Here is a 15,708-nt window from a genome sequence, read left to right on the forward strand (position 1 = left end):
TCTCTTTTGATGGTTCATCTACAGACCAAGACCTTTCTTTAGACACCTCTACCGAGTTTCTACGCCCAGCCGTTCTCTCAATTTAGCTATGACAAAGAAAAACAGTTTCAAATTAATATATAGATACTAGCAGTTACCCGGCGCGCGCGTTGCTGCGCTAACAAAATACATCTGTCCGTGTGAAAAGCATGTTTTTTATACATTTAAACCGACGATAGTCAGGGATTGCCCTATAATGGTGATTGCGAAAGCAAGACACTAAGGAAATTGTAGTTGCTTCAATTCAGAGGGTAATTCGGATGAAATCACCAGTATTCTTATGATTAACACTATTTTTCCCTTAAACCTACCACTTATAATTTTTGCTTTAATCAATTTTGACGTAATTTTTTTAATCGTTAGTCTGGTAACGTTGTACAGCTTAAGTGGATTTAAGTTTCGCATAAGTATTGTTGGAGTTCCTTCTTTTAATGACAGTAATGCGGTGGGTTGATGACAAATTGAGAGGCATTTGAATACCCGAGATAGCACGCACGATTATTATTAACTTAATAATTTATGTTAGATTGTGTGGGTATAGAAAGAAAGATAAAAATATTAAGGCATTGTCATCCGATCCCTTTTATTGTTTATAATACTTTGATAAAGGTTTTTATGTTTTTAATATTTAACATTGGAGAATTTAAACGTTGTTGAGTGCACAGGTGTGCTGCGATTGGGGTTTAATACATTTGGACTTATTCAAAAGTAAAATAGTTTTCTGTGCTGCACTCTGTAGAAACACTGTGGTACTATTTCAAATCATGACCAATGCTAATACAGAATGTTGTGATTATTCAAACCTACAAAACAGTTGGTGAAAGTAAACATCTGCTTTTAAATTATATTTATTTGTAAACATTGTAGATCAAAAAGTCTGACATTGACCCACTTAAAACCCCCTGGGGCAGAGCCCTTTTGACGGATCCGCACCAAACTTCACTCGAACTATCCTTGAAAGTATCTTAATAATGCCTGAAAGTTTCATTACAATTTGTCGAGCGGTTTTGGAGTCCATAACGTATATACACACACACATACATACATAGTTCCTCTTTTATAGATATAGATATCTATATATTAATTTGAAACTGTTTTCTTTGTCACAGCTATTTTGAGAGAACGGCTGGACGTAGAAACTCGGTAGAGGTGTCTAAAGAAAGGTCTTGGTCTGTAGATGAGCCATCAAAAGAGAAACATGGTGAATTCCCTTGGGGCTCTGCCCCCGTGATTTTTAAATTCCCATCCCATGTTATTCTTATGGAGGAAAACGGGGTATTTGTCACAGCTAATTTGAGAGAACGCTGGGCGTAGAAACTTTGGTAGGGGTCTCTAAAGAAAGGTATTGGTCTGTAGATGAGCCATCAAAAGAGGTCAGAGGTAAATTCCCTTGGGGCTCTGCCCCAGAAGCCTTTTAAGTTGCCTCTTCAGATTTGTTTACATATTCATACCATATTCATAATATGACCATATTCATAATTCTACACTACTTTTTAGTGCAACAGCTGTTAATATTTAAGTTGTGATTTATTGAATTTGTCAAAATGAAGTACAGTATTTGCAATGGATTTTTCTGATTTTAAAATTGATTTTCTTCTGCATCGTGTCATGTTTTGCAATATAATGTTCTATTACCAAATCAGTGGAAAATCCCAATATCACAGTAACTTTTAAAATTATTTCTTATGGAGTTAACTTATATCTATTGTATGGGTTGGTTTCTGCCTTTTTACCACTTCTTGGTAATTGTACGTAGGTGATATTCTTTGGCATATTGCATCTGTAGATGAAACATGGGTTGGTGTATTTATTACAATGGAAAAGAGCGAGAAATCCTGGACAATTTTATATAGGCTAAAAATAAAGCTGAATAACACTGTGCTACATTTCTTGAGCAATCATTGAAATAACCGATTTGCAAACAATGGAAACATAGAAAAAGTCATAGAACACAACCAAGTAGAAGAAATAGAAATAATATTTTATTCACACTAAAAACTCTCAAAAAACAAGATTAGCTTTTTGAAAAAAGATAAGATATTTACAAACGATTTTCATTATATCTAACTGTTGTGTAGATCGTGAGTATTTCCATAATCTTTGAGCCGCCTGTAATGCTTCGCAATTGCTCGAATTCGAGCAACAGGTACACTAGTCTATATATTAATTTGAAACTGTTTTTCTTTGTCATAGCTATTTTGAGAGAACGGTTGGGCGTAGAAACTCGGTAGGGGTGTCAAAAGAAAGGTCTTGGTCTGTAGATGAGCCATCAAAAGAGAAACATGGTAAATTCCCTAGGGGCTCTGCCCCAGTGGCCTTTAAAGTCCCATCCCATGTTATTCTTATGGAGAAAAACGGGGTTTTTGTCACAGCTAATTTGAGAAAACGGCTGGGTGTAGAAACTTGGTAGGGGTGTCTAAAGAATGGTATTGGTCTGTAGGTGAGCCCTCAAAAGAGAAACGAGGTAAATTTCCTTGGGACTCTGCCCCAGAGGCCTTTAAAGTTCACTCAGCAATTTTGTTTACATTACGACCATATGGATAACTTTACACTACTTTTAATGAACCAGCTGTTAATATAAATTGCATTCAAAGGTCTACTGAAACTGTCAAAATTAAATGTTTACATTATTATTTATGATTTTAAATTGACTCTCCACTGCATGGCAAATTTTTTATAGTTTCAACAAAATGATGAATTTATGATACGTTTTAAATGTTGTGATCAAATATATATATGCTCTTAGAAAATTTTAAATTATGAAATAAGTGTGACATATCAATTTTAAATTGCCTACTTTCAATTACCATTTATTTTTGAATTCAAGAAAGAACACCAGAAATTCATTTATTGGTATAAACGTTTTCGACAATCGGGTTAAAAATTGTGTCAGAGATGAGAACGTTGAGGATGAGAGCTGTGTTCAAGTTTTGGAATAGACTAACTACGGAGTATGTTTCATCTATGGTTTTGGTGAAGTAGGTGAACTAATGTCAATTCAGGTATTTAAAAAAAAATGTGTACAGGGTTTTTACTTTGCTGTACACATGTAACAACGCATCTAAACCTCACTACATACAAAGCATTCGGAAACACAACAGTGTCATCACATCTAATCGCATTTGCATAATTTGTTACCAAGGCTGGACTAGGTTATTGATTTGGTTCCGCAAATGTTCAAGATTTGTGATCAAATTTTCTACAATTATGGTTCATTCCATCCACGAAATACATGCACAGCTTTATGTTATCGATCTGGCCAAGGCGAAACTATCCCATAAGTTAATGAATTATCAAGTAAGAACAGGATGATTAAATACATGGGTCGATGTAGCAAGAGAAGGAATTAAAATTGCTTAGATCGAAGTAAGAATGTTACTGCTTTCTAGAGAATCAGATATTTTTTATCAAATACAAAAAGAAACTGATTTAATATGCTGATAAAATTCTGTATTTTTATGACCAAAGATGAAGATTTACTTATAAATCCGGATACAATCTGAATGATTTTCCTAAAGTAGATTGAATTAGTTGTTAGTAATAAATATTGACTCTTTCCGTAACATGATAGACTAATTATGTGAACTCATTCTCCCATATAGTGAAAGTGGCTTTGACATGAAACAAACTCATGAACAAACAATTATAAGACTCCTAAAAAACCTTTTGGGCAACCTAAAACCGATAAAAAGGTAGGAAATATTGTGTTAAACGAATTTATCAATCACGTTTTTTAGGGAACACAATCGTCATACTTATTATTATGTTTATCCTCCATTCATTTAACTAAGATTTTAATGACTTCACTCTATCTATCGCAGTTAGCTGAATTTACATAAAACCCCAAGATTAACTGTCGCTAGTAACATATATATTTATATATTCACTAGCAGAGTACCCGTCCTTCGTACGGGGTTGGCATATAATTTTAACATGCTTATTGCAGTTATGCGTTTGTAATGAGGGAGGAGAAAGTATATTTATATATTCATATATGTGTGTCCATTAGCGTGATAACTCAAGCAAAAATGATCTGATTTTGATGAAATTTGGTAAAAACTTATAAACCTACATTTATTCGAACGAGTTCGCGAACCAGCATAATCGGACAATAGGGACAGGGGTTTATGAGGGGTTTTATGAGGTAAAATGGGGTTTTATCTTTTTTCACCCTAAAAACAAAAACTTTCGCAATTTCTTTCTAAACCATTTTGTAGAACTTAAAAAAGGAAATAATTTAGTATATTGAAGCTCTGTTGTATGCCTAACGGTCACGGAGAAAATTAAAAAAAGTGTAATATAAAATTCTTATGTTAGTCTTACGGAGCAAATGAAAACTGTTGCAGTTTATGGATGTTGCAGTTTACTTGTTTATGGATATATGTTGATAATATTTGGAAAATTTATTTATTTCATCCTATACTATTGATTATGGTCAAAAAACACTTTTTACCTCCCCAGTAGCAGCAAACCTAAGCACTCGTTAAATCTAATGTTATTCAAATTCTGAATAAATATGTCTTATTTAAGGAAATATTTTACTAATATTTAATCAGACAAGTTGAAATTCGCTTAGTCTGCAGGTTTGCTGCGGCGGGGGTATTTCGTTTTAAAGATATATTCAAATGAAAACTTTCCCCCATACAATTCTTATGGACGTTTCGTACTTTGATCATTTTTTAATAAATTTTTTTATATCTCCAGTTTTTTAAAGTCGGACTATTTAGAGACAAGGTACAAACCAAAGCATAAAATTAAATTAAACTTTTTAAAAAAACTGTTTTTCTTAAAATATTTATATCTCGGGCTGTAAATACGCCACAAAGTTCTTTCTGGTCTTTAATTACTCAGTAAATGTTTGGCTTCAATTTTATTAATCACTGAATACAATCTGACAAATTTAAAATGAGTCATGGAACTTAATATAACATTCAATTATATATATTGTTTTTATTTGTCTTTAGGTAAAGACACATATCCCTAATTCTAAATAACTCCCAATATGTAATCCACAGTTAAAATAAAAGTCAATACTTTGGTGAATTATTAAAAACTATAAAGAGTTTTGGGAGTTGTTTACATTTGTATTTAAATTTGTGGAATCTTTTTTTAATTTGTCCAATGTTGGGAAAAGCCGCCATTTTTAATTATGATTTTAGCGGTGTCCCCGTGGACCGATTTTTGGCAACTTTTAGTATGCCACTCTGCAAAACCCAACACTACAAAATAAAACCATAAAACGTTTAATTCTTGCAATTATTTTTAAGGTCACATCCTACATACATTTCTTTGACTAATGTGGTTCTGTTCTTTTAAAACCCCTTACAAGATCCATATAGGTACTAATTCACAAACTAATTCATCCCTAATATACGGGCTACTAAAAAGATTAAAAATAATCGTTTCCCAAGTAAGTCTAGCATTTCAAACAAAACTTCAACTGTTAATTTAGTTGAATGGGCCTAAAACAAAGATGTTTGTTTAGTTACTCAAAATGGAAATGTCAATAAGAAAAACGTCCGAACAAGATGTTAAGCATGACATTTGTCATTTACTGTACTCCTGTATAAAAAACTATGTATAAAAAACGATTCTTACATGCTTATAATTGATCTTCTATGAACAACTAGCAGAGTACCCGTCCTTCGTACGGGGTTGGCAAATAAGTATAAAATGCTTATTTCAGTTATACCCGATCTTTGCGTTTGCGATGTGAGAAAACACGGTTTGAGAAAATTTGCTTCCTCAAATTTACGGTATGCGATAGCACACATCTACACACATCTACCATAGCCATAATGTTCTACTACTTCACCTACACAAAAGAGAAAGATAGATTATTAAAAACTCACAAAATATCATAAATTATTCATGAAATTAAAAACATAAACATAACTGTAAACAATCCTACTTTTACAGTTCTCATTGTGTATCACAGTTTTTTTGTTGCTGCTTAGTTCAAAGGTTCAAATTAAGTTAGCTGTTTTCATAAATAATGAAAAAAATAATGGTTGCGCCCTTGGTAAATCTTATAAATTTGTAATGCTTTTGCATATCACAGAACCAACTCTTTTAGTTGAAACAGCTGGCTAAATTCTTTAATTCCCTTTAAATATGAATACTCATAAGGTTAACATGGGGAACTGCAGAGCCACTGGGGCGGAGCCCGAAAGGATTTTTGAGATAAGAATATGCCTATATGTTAATCGGGAATGTGAGCTATCATCATGCCAAATTTCAGCCCAACCCGACCAATATTTTTCGTGTTTACTTGTCACAAACATACATACTCCATACATCCAAACTTTCACATTTATAATATTAGTAGGATAGGATTTATGATTGTCAACCCTTAAAAATTATCAACCAAAATTTAGGTGTAATTATCTATCTATATATTAATAGGCAAGCATGTTTCTTTAAAACCTTTTTTCTCAGCTCGTGAGTATCGTAGGGAAAATCTACGCATACCGTTAGAAAGCTATTTTCCTGTAGGTGTGCAGAATCCCTTTATAAATTAAAATAGGCTCAAAAATAAGCACAAAAAATGAATTAGAAATTTTAAAAAATTAACACGGGTCTTATGGGTTGCTATGGTGATGACGAAATAACAACAAAATATAAACAGAAAATCAAAACAAATGGAAGACATTCCAATCACATGTTTTATTTACAGTGTGGGGTGAAAATAGAGAAAAGTTTGCACAAAACATACTTTTGGTCGATTTTTCGACCACGGGGCGTACTCTCGTATATATTAATAGGCAAGCATGTTTCTTTAAAACCTTTCCCCCCAGCTTGTGTGCATCGCAGGGAAGATCTACCCATTCTGATAGAAAGATATTTTCCTGTAGGTGTGCAGAATTTCTTTATAAATTAAAATAGGCTTAAAACAACACAAAAAAGAATTTAATATTTAAAAAAATTAACATGGGCCTTATGGGTTGCTATGCTGGTGACGAAATGACAACGAAATATAAACAGAAAAGCAAAACAAATTGAATAAATTATTGTTACATGTTTTATTTATAGCGTGGAGTGAAAATAGAGAAGTCTGTACATTGCATTGGTCGAGTTTTCGACCACTGGACGACCACTAGTATAGTATTAATAATCTCATTTAAGAGCATTGTCAAGTTAACAAAATATTGTACCTTAACCGGTCATTCACTGGGCAAGTCACCCTAGCTCCAAATTTGTCCTTAACTTCTTAACAAGTAGACAGATCTGTTTCATCAAATATACATCATAGTTTGTTCGGTCCTCGACTTAGCTTGGTGATATCAATAGGAGGGATGTACATGTTGGGGTTAAAGTAGTATGTTTTCTGTGGCGTAGGCGTCCATCTAACTTTTCTTATAGGATGGCTGGGGGGAGGGATGTTGGATTTGCACCTAGGTATTAAAATAATTCACGGTCTTGATCATTTATACAGGATTTATTATGATAAAGTTAAGGCACAAAACATAGTCATTAGTAGTTAGTTGTGAATCATTAACACAGCAGCATGTCTAGCTTGGATGAAGTATTATAACCATCAAAATGTACAAAAATAAGATCGAATAACAGTGTTACCAACACAACAATTCAAATAGCCTATACTTAAAGTAAGACAAAGAATAATAACACTTAAAACAATACGGAATATAACACTAATATACAACAGAGGGGGCGGGATAAGCTCTATAGTTAAAAGGGTTGTCCAAAGGTACTCCCAGAAATGATAAAAATTTTATAAAAATATTTTTTTTACGCTTTTTTAGACCTGAATTTGTTTTGTTAATTTATATTTGCTGCATTGCTTTTAAACTTTTAATAGTTACTGTGGCCCCTGGCATAGTGTGAATTGTTATTGTTAAACTTGTATGTTTTCCCCACAATCTGAAAAAAATGTGGTTAATGTATGGAGGCCTAAGATATCAGCTCGATTGGAAGGACTGATACCTACTCAACACTTTCTGTCTAGGCCTGTACACATCAGCCATTAGATTTATTATGTCATTAGTCAATGCCAAGTTTTCTGCAAGCAATTACAATATTCTTAACTTGCCATTAAGGTAAAATTTCATATGATGGCAAAAATCTCAATAATATATGAAATAATCTTGTTGTACATAGTAAAAGAGATTTAACCATCCAGAGAAAATTTCCTTGCTAAGAACAAGAACCCTATCTTTTGCTTTCTTGTTTCAGCTTTTAATATGGATTATGGAAATGGCAGTTCTTATCTTGAACATGATTATGACCAACTCTTTCAAGAATAATGAGCTCCTCCAATACGTAAGTTTTATAAACTGTACATACACCTAACACATACTTTTTAATCTCTAGCCACACTACCATCCTTTAATCCATGCTTCCATCTCTGTGTCCTTTAGAACAACAGACAGCTGTTGTTTTGCAGATACAATAATAAAAAAATAATTCCCAACAAAGAGGCATCATCTAACCAATAATCCAAAGAGGAGCTTACAACAAGACGCTTTACAACCAGTCTACAATTTTAATTCTATATTATAATCATAATTTATATAGATCAATTATGATTATAATACAGGATACAAATTGTAGACTGGTTGCACTTCCTTGGATGACTCCAACTTTTGATTATTTATTTACTAAAAACCTGCTTCCTCTTTACATAAGAGATAACAATCACAAACCGGAATTAAGTATGTAATATAGATCACAAGGGCCAGGGTCTAGGTTTTTAAGGATTTTACGTGAGGATTAGAAAATACTAGGACAGTATAATTTTAAAATTGTTTTACTCCTACTTATGGAGAATAAGTAAACTGTTATAGTTTGCCTGTTTCAAGATATATTTTATTATATTTGCAGTATTAGTCAATACTGCAAATCTATTTACTTCATACAAAGCTATTGATATGCCACTATGAACACACTTTGCCTTCCCTGTAGCATCAAACCTAGGTACTCATTTAACCTAATGTAATTTAGATAGGGAATGATTCTGGCATATTTAAGTTATTGCTTGAGTAAAAAGCGAGCCAGGTAAATCGAAATTTGCTTAGGCCGCAGGTTTGCTTCAGCGGGAGTGTTTATCTTACTTGTTACACTTTTGTATACCACCATATATTTATTTATTGGGCTAATTTTGTTAGTAAGCCAGACAGAAAAATCACATTAGTTTGTTGCTTCGTTGCTTCTCTACTTGATTTCACTTCAGATGTATAAATATGTCTCAAAAAGGCTTTAAAAGCATTAATGTTTCGTCTGCAGTTAAAATAAATTAAAACATTATGGTCAATGTACTTTACATAATAATAATTTCCTAACATGCTTGCTTGAAATCTAAATTCTTCTGTTCCTATTCAACCAGAATGTATTTAATTCAATTGCGTCTTACAGGACTATTGTGAATGTTTCAGATGCTTGCTAACAGTGGTGAGCTTGGGCCAACATCCTGCTAAGATTTTAATTTATTTCTGACCTCACGAACAAAAAAAGAATGGAACTGAAATACATCCTTGGTTATTTTATAGTTTTAAGAGGTCACAGGCTTCTTAAATTTTCAGATTGTTATTGAGTTCTTATTCCAATAAAAACCCATTTTCTCCAAAATATCGTGGATTCTATCTATTATAGATAAATTTATCTATCTGCAATCCTGATGTTAATCACAGAGAAGTAAGGTACAGAGGAATCACGCTTAAGGGACAACCGTGCACTGTCAGCTCTTGTATGTTGTGCCAGAAATATACCTGTGACGAGCAGGGAAGAGCCCGAACGGGGAGCTCTGAGCGCAAATTCCTGGTCGCCGGAATTTTATCCCCCTGAAATTTTACCCCCTGGGCAAAGCTGACGTCACTATGACGCAGTAAAATGAGCGCTCAAAATTTTGTTCGCGGGCGGAATTTTACCCCCGCGGATTTGGAAGTCTAATGAAAATAAACAGAGCGTGATTAATTAGATTATCAATAAAAACCGGAATTTTACCCCTTGTCCAACTAAAGTAATTTTAAAGTTTTTAACCTCAACTAAATAAACAGAATTCGCTGTTTAATTTTGATCATATAAACCAAAAGTTGGCTTCAATTATCGAATCCTGATACTCGAATCTCAGAATTAAAATTAAAAACCTGTTCGATTAGTTGATGTTACAAATAAGTTAAGATAGGCTACTTTACAATAAAAGGTTTACCATTAAAATTAAAACTTAATGAAGAGAATTAACCATTCCCACTAATTTATATATCTGGCCAGGAGGTAAAATTCCTTTGGTAAAAATTCGGGCCGTGCATTTTGAGCTGATCTCATGAAGGGGGTAAAAGTCCGGGGGTAAAATTCCGCCCCATACACTCTAGGTTTTTTCTGATTAAATTCACAACCGTGAAAATATACTTTTAATTCCGCGTTTAATCCATCGAACTGATGTCGCGAAACTCAAAATTTTGCGGTCAGAATTTTACCCCCTGGTTTGTGACGTCACGTTTGCCCAGGGGGTAAAATTCCAGGGGGATAAAAATCTGCCACTCCCAAATTCCTATCGCAACACAATGCACAGGGTCTTCCTCCACCGTGAGCGTAGAACCTGTGGGTGAGGGGATGTACGTTGCCCTAGTGGCCTAGACACCAGCGTTACTATTACTGCATAGCTGCTTTACACCAACATATCATATACTCTAATACGAGCAATGTTTGCTTGTATGTATGTATGTATGTATGTATGTTTGCACAAAGATCTCGAAAACGGATCCGACGATTTTCTTCAAATGTTGTAAGTAGTTTTTTAGCGAGCTGTCCGTAGTGTGGGAGCTGTTTATGATGATTAGATTAATGTATCTGCAATCCTAAAATGTTATGGGAAGGTAGGGAAACAGGTCCTCGACGTAGGGAGTTGTGAAGGAAGTAGTCAAGGCGAGCATCAATTAATTGTGGATTGTGGGAATTGGTATGTATCTGCAATACCAAGACTGCTTTCAGAGTAAACTAACGATTTTTCCCGAGCAAAGCTCGGCCCCCAGGTACTCTCTTATAAAACACAAAGTTGGGTTATTGTATTATTTTTACTTTTGGTTATCCTACTAATATTTTAAGTGAGAAAGTTTAGATGGATAAATGTTTGTGACAAGTAAACGCGAAAAATACTGGTTGGATTGGGCTGAAATTTGGTGTGATATAATAACTCACATTCCCGATTAACATATAGACGCATTCTTATCTCAAAAATCTTTACGAGCTCCACCCGAGTCCACCAGTGGCTCTCCTCAGTGGAGTTTCCCATGTTAACCTTATGAGTACCTATTCATATTTAAAAGGAATAAAATAATTTTGTCAGCTGTTTCAACTACGCAAGTTTTAACGCCGAAACATTTCCTGAAAGGACACATTTTATTGAGCTGTAATTTTACCTAACCTGCCATGTTAAACTTCCCTACGGTATCCCAAGCGTGATGTATACAACTTCTTTACTTCTCGAAGTTTTAAAAAAACTCACTCGATGAGGTAATGAAACCCATTTAAATAGCTTTGAGTGCTTAACTTAAAAAATATACCTCTATGGAGCCAACGACGTTCAACGCTAGAAATCAGCTGTGCGCTTGAATTTTATTGTTATGTTTTGAAGAATTTTCCTAACCTAGCTTTTGTTTGTAAATGAACGTTACTGTTAGAAGATGAGTGAAATGGATAATGAAAAATATTGTTCGTAACCCCCTGTATATTGTCGTGTCAGATAAATCGTGTACGTTACACGTTACGCAAGAGCGTGTTTACATCACTTAGGTAAATTATGCAACTCGCTTCCGCTCGTTGCACAACATTCACCTGCGTGATGTAAAAACGCTCTTACTACACTTGTAAGGTAAATAGCTATTATCTTACACTATGTCCAACAGATCAGGGGCTACACACATAGTGCAGTAAAAATAAGAGAAAAATTCCATAAACCTAAAAAACATTAGCACAACCGGGGAATTTGTTACAGATGTTGGGTGTACCTTCCTTTTGAACATACTAAAAATCCCCTAAAATTGTAGCTGTGCTACGGCCGCCATATTGGAAAATGGCGGCCAATTTCTGTATTTTTCGCTATAGTGACTTTATTATTAGAGATACAGGAAAAAGCTAAATAAATGTAGTCCATCTATAAATACACATTTTTTGTATTTATCATCTTTCTATAAACCCAACGGTTTTTTAGTTATTTGTGATTAAGTATATTTAGTTTTTTTCTATTTATCAAAAATAGGTTAAACACATTGAAATTGACGCTTACTTTCAAGATTTAGGATAATTCATCGCATTTAGTTAAATTGTGTGATACTATAAAATCTTAAAATTTAACTTAATCTTATGAGTAAAACAACTCCGCCACAGCAAACCTGCAGACTCAGCAATTTTCCATTTGATTGGATGTTTTATTAAATGTATATAAATAAAATTAGGTTCAACAGGTAACTAGGTTTGCTGCTACAGGTAGGTTATTATAGTGGTTTTTTTTTAGTAAAATATCAGTATCAAATAACTAGTTTTCCAAGTTTGATCATAATAAAGCAATAAACAAGCAAACTACAACAGTTAACGTATTCATAAGAATAGCATGGGAGTTTTAAATTTACGATTTACAGATTTGAATATACAAATTTTGGTTGTGTTTACAAAATACCCCCGCCGCAGCAAACCTGCAGACTAAGCGAATTTCCATTTGATTTACACTGAAATGTCTACTTAAAAATATAACATTTATTCCCGATTTAAATAGTATTAGCATTGACTATATATACCTACACATAGTGTAGTGCGAGTGATGTGTCACCACAGCTGATCGAGAGTAGTTTTTGTTTTTGCTCAGCTCATTGTCTTTCATTCTGGATATTGTTGTAGTGACAGCGACGCATTGTATACTCTCTCCACTACTCCACTCTCCCGCCCCCTCACGGCCACACAGCTATCGTCTGATCGTAGCAGGAGGAGCTGAGCGCTGAGCGGTCGACTGCTCAGTACAGTACTCATCTACTCGTCTGCGCATGCGTCGAGACTGTTTCTAACCTTTACAGATAGATCGCACCACAAGCTAGCGCTGTTCTAGCGCTCCTAGCCAACAAATTGCTGGCGACAGGTCCACTATGGCTATGGGATGTCTTCTGTAGGTATATATAGTCAATGGTATTAGTTTAACAAGTACTTAGGTTTGCTGCATCAGGGAGGCAAAACTGTTTTTTTATGTTAATAGTTAGTAAGAAATAAAAACATTTTTCAAATTTGATCAAAATATGTTCATAAACAAGCAAACTACAACAGTTTACTTATTCTCCATAAGAATAACATGGGAATTTCAAATTTACAATTTTTTTGGAATTTTCTCCGTAACCATTAGGCGCATAATAACGCTTCAATATACTAAATTATTTGTTTTTTTAAGCTCTACAAAATGGTTTGGAAAGAAATTGCTAAATTTTATGTTTTTTGGGTAAAAAATGCGAAAAACCTATTTTTACCCCATAAAACCCCCCGTAAACCCCCGTCCCCATGGTCCGATCATGCTGGATCGCGAACTCGTTCGAATTAACGTATGTTTACACGTTTGTACCGAATTTCATCAAAATCGGATCATTTTTGCTCGAGTTATCGTGCTAACGGACACACACACACACATATATATATATATATATACAGTGTGACAAAAAAGTCTGGAAACGGTTTAATATCTTTTTTAACTGAATCCGTTAGAAAATTCAAACCTTTCACATCAACTTACATGTATGAAAACTACTTTTTCCAAGCATTGTAATTTTTTTACCTCTACCAGGGGACGACCCATGAGGAGTAGGTACATAATCTTTAATATAAGCATAGGTTGATATACACAACATTTTAAAGGGTTAGTCAAGTGGAGTTCATTGCCGGAAACCGCGTCCAAAAAGGTTCATCCGTTACAAAATGGCAGCTGTCCAAAGTTCTTGTGAAATATACCTGCACAGGCCTATATGGGCAAATACTCGTATTAAACATTAGCTTGAGAGCTTAGACTGTATTTTAAAGTCAACTAGCTCATAGACTAATAGTATTCAATCATCAAAACAAATTTAACCGGGTTTTAGATTTCCCTGCTAATGTTGACTATGAGTATTTACCAATACTAAGGCCTCTGCAGGTATATTCCGCAAGAACATTGAACTGCCGCCATTTTGTAACGGATGAACCTTTTTTGACGCGGTTTCCGGTAATGAACTCCACTTAACCAGACCTTTAAAATGATGTGCATATCAACCTATGCTTACATTAAAGATTATGTACCCACTCCTCGTGGGCCGTCCCCTGGTGAAGGTCAAATAATGGCAATGACTGCAAAAAGTAGTTTTCATACATATAAGTTGATGTGAAAGGTTTGAATTTTCTAACGAATTTAGTTAAAAAGATATTGAACCGTTTCCAGACTTTTTTGTCACCCTGTATATATACATATATATATATATAAATATATAAATATATATATGTATATGAATTTGAACGGATGGTGTTTTTGGTCTCTAGGGACCTCGAAGCGAAAAAAAAAATCGGTCCCGCGTCCAGGTCTTACCATGAGTACCACGGTAATAGCTTATTCCCTATATGGGAAATTCGCTAAAAAAGATGGCGATTATTTGTCACGATTCGAATATTAACCGAAGGGGTTTTCAAAAGGAGATGGAGCAAGTTATTTAAGTAATATTAATTCGTACCAAGTATCGAAAATATTGAATGCAGTGAGGTAATCAACCATAGTTTGTAAAGTACGCAATAGTCATATTAATATTTTATACTCATTTTTACCCATTTAATAAATTAACATTTTAATATTTTGATGGCACTACCAGCTAGTATCACTCTGATATCAACTATGGGATGAATAATTGTCGTAAGCCTTGAAAGCAACCGTCGATTGCAATGGGTTTCACTGATTTTTGATAAATAAAACTAACTATACTTAGTTTTCAAACTATACTATACAATACAGTACTTAATTATACCAACATGAACTAGACACGAAAAACAACCTTCCAAATTTACAATGGGATGTCTAATCTAGTTAGTTAGTGTGGTGGTGACATCAAAGTATTAAAATGTTAATTATTAAATGGGTAAAAAATGAGGATAAAATATTAATATGACTATTGCGTACTTTACAAAATATGGTTCTTTACATCACTGCATTCAATATTTCCGATACTTGGTGCGAATTAACATTACTTAAATAACTTGCTCCATCTCCTTTTGAAAACCCCTTCGGTTAATATTCGAATCGTGACAAATAATCGCCATCTTTTTTTTTTTTGTAAACACAACCAAAATTTGTATATTCAAATCTGTAAATCGTAAATTTAAAACTCCCATGCTATTCTTATGAATACGTTAACTGTTGTAGTTTGCTTGTTTATTGCTTTATTATGATCAAACTTGGAAAACTAGTTATTTGATACTGATATTTTACTAAAAAAAAACCACTATAATAACCTACCTGTAGCAGCAAACCTAGTTACCTGTTGAACCTAATTTTATTTATATACATTTAATAAAACATCCAATCAAATGGAAAATTGCTGAGTCTGCAGGTTTGCTGTGGCGGAGTTGTTTTACTCATAAGATTAAGTTAAATTTTAAGATTTTATAGTATCACACAATTTAACTAAATGGGATGAATTATCCTAAATCTTGAAAGTAAGC

The sequence above is a fragment of the Macrosteles quadrilineatus genome, unplaced genomic scaffold (genome assembly GCF_028750875.1).
Source record: "Macrosteles quadrilineatus isolate MER2022 unplaced genomic scaffold, UCM_ALF_1.0 Scaffold_9__3_contigs__length_116548681, whole genome shotgun sequence".
NCBI classification, from domain to species: domain Eukaryota; kingdom Metazoa; phylum Arthropoda; class Insecta; order Hemiptera; family Cicadellidae; genus Macrosteles; species Macrosteles quadrilineatus.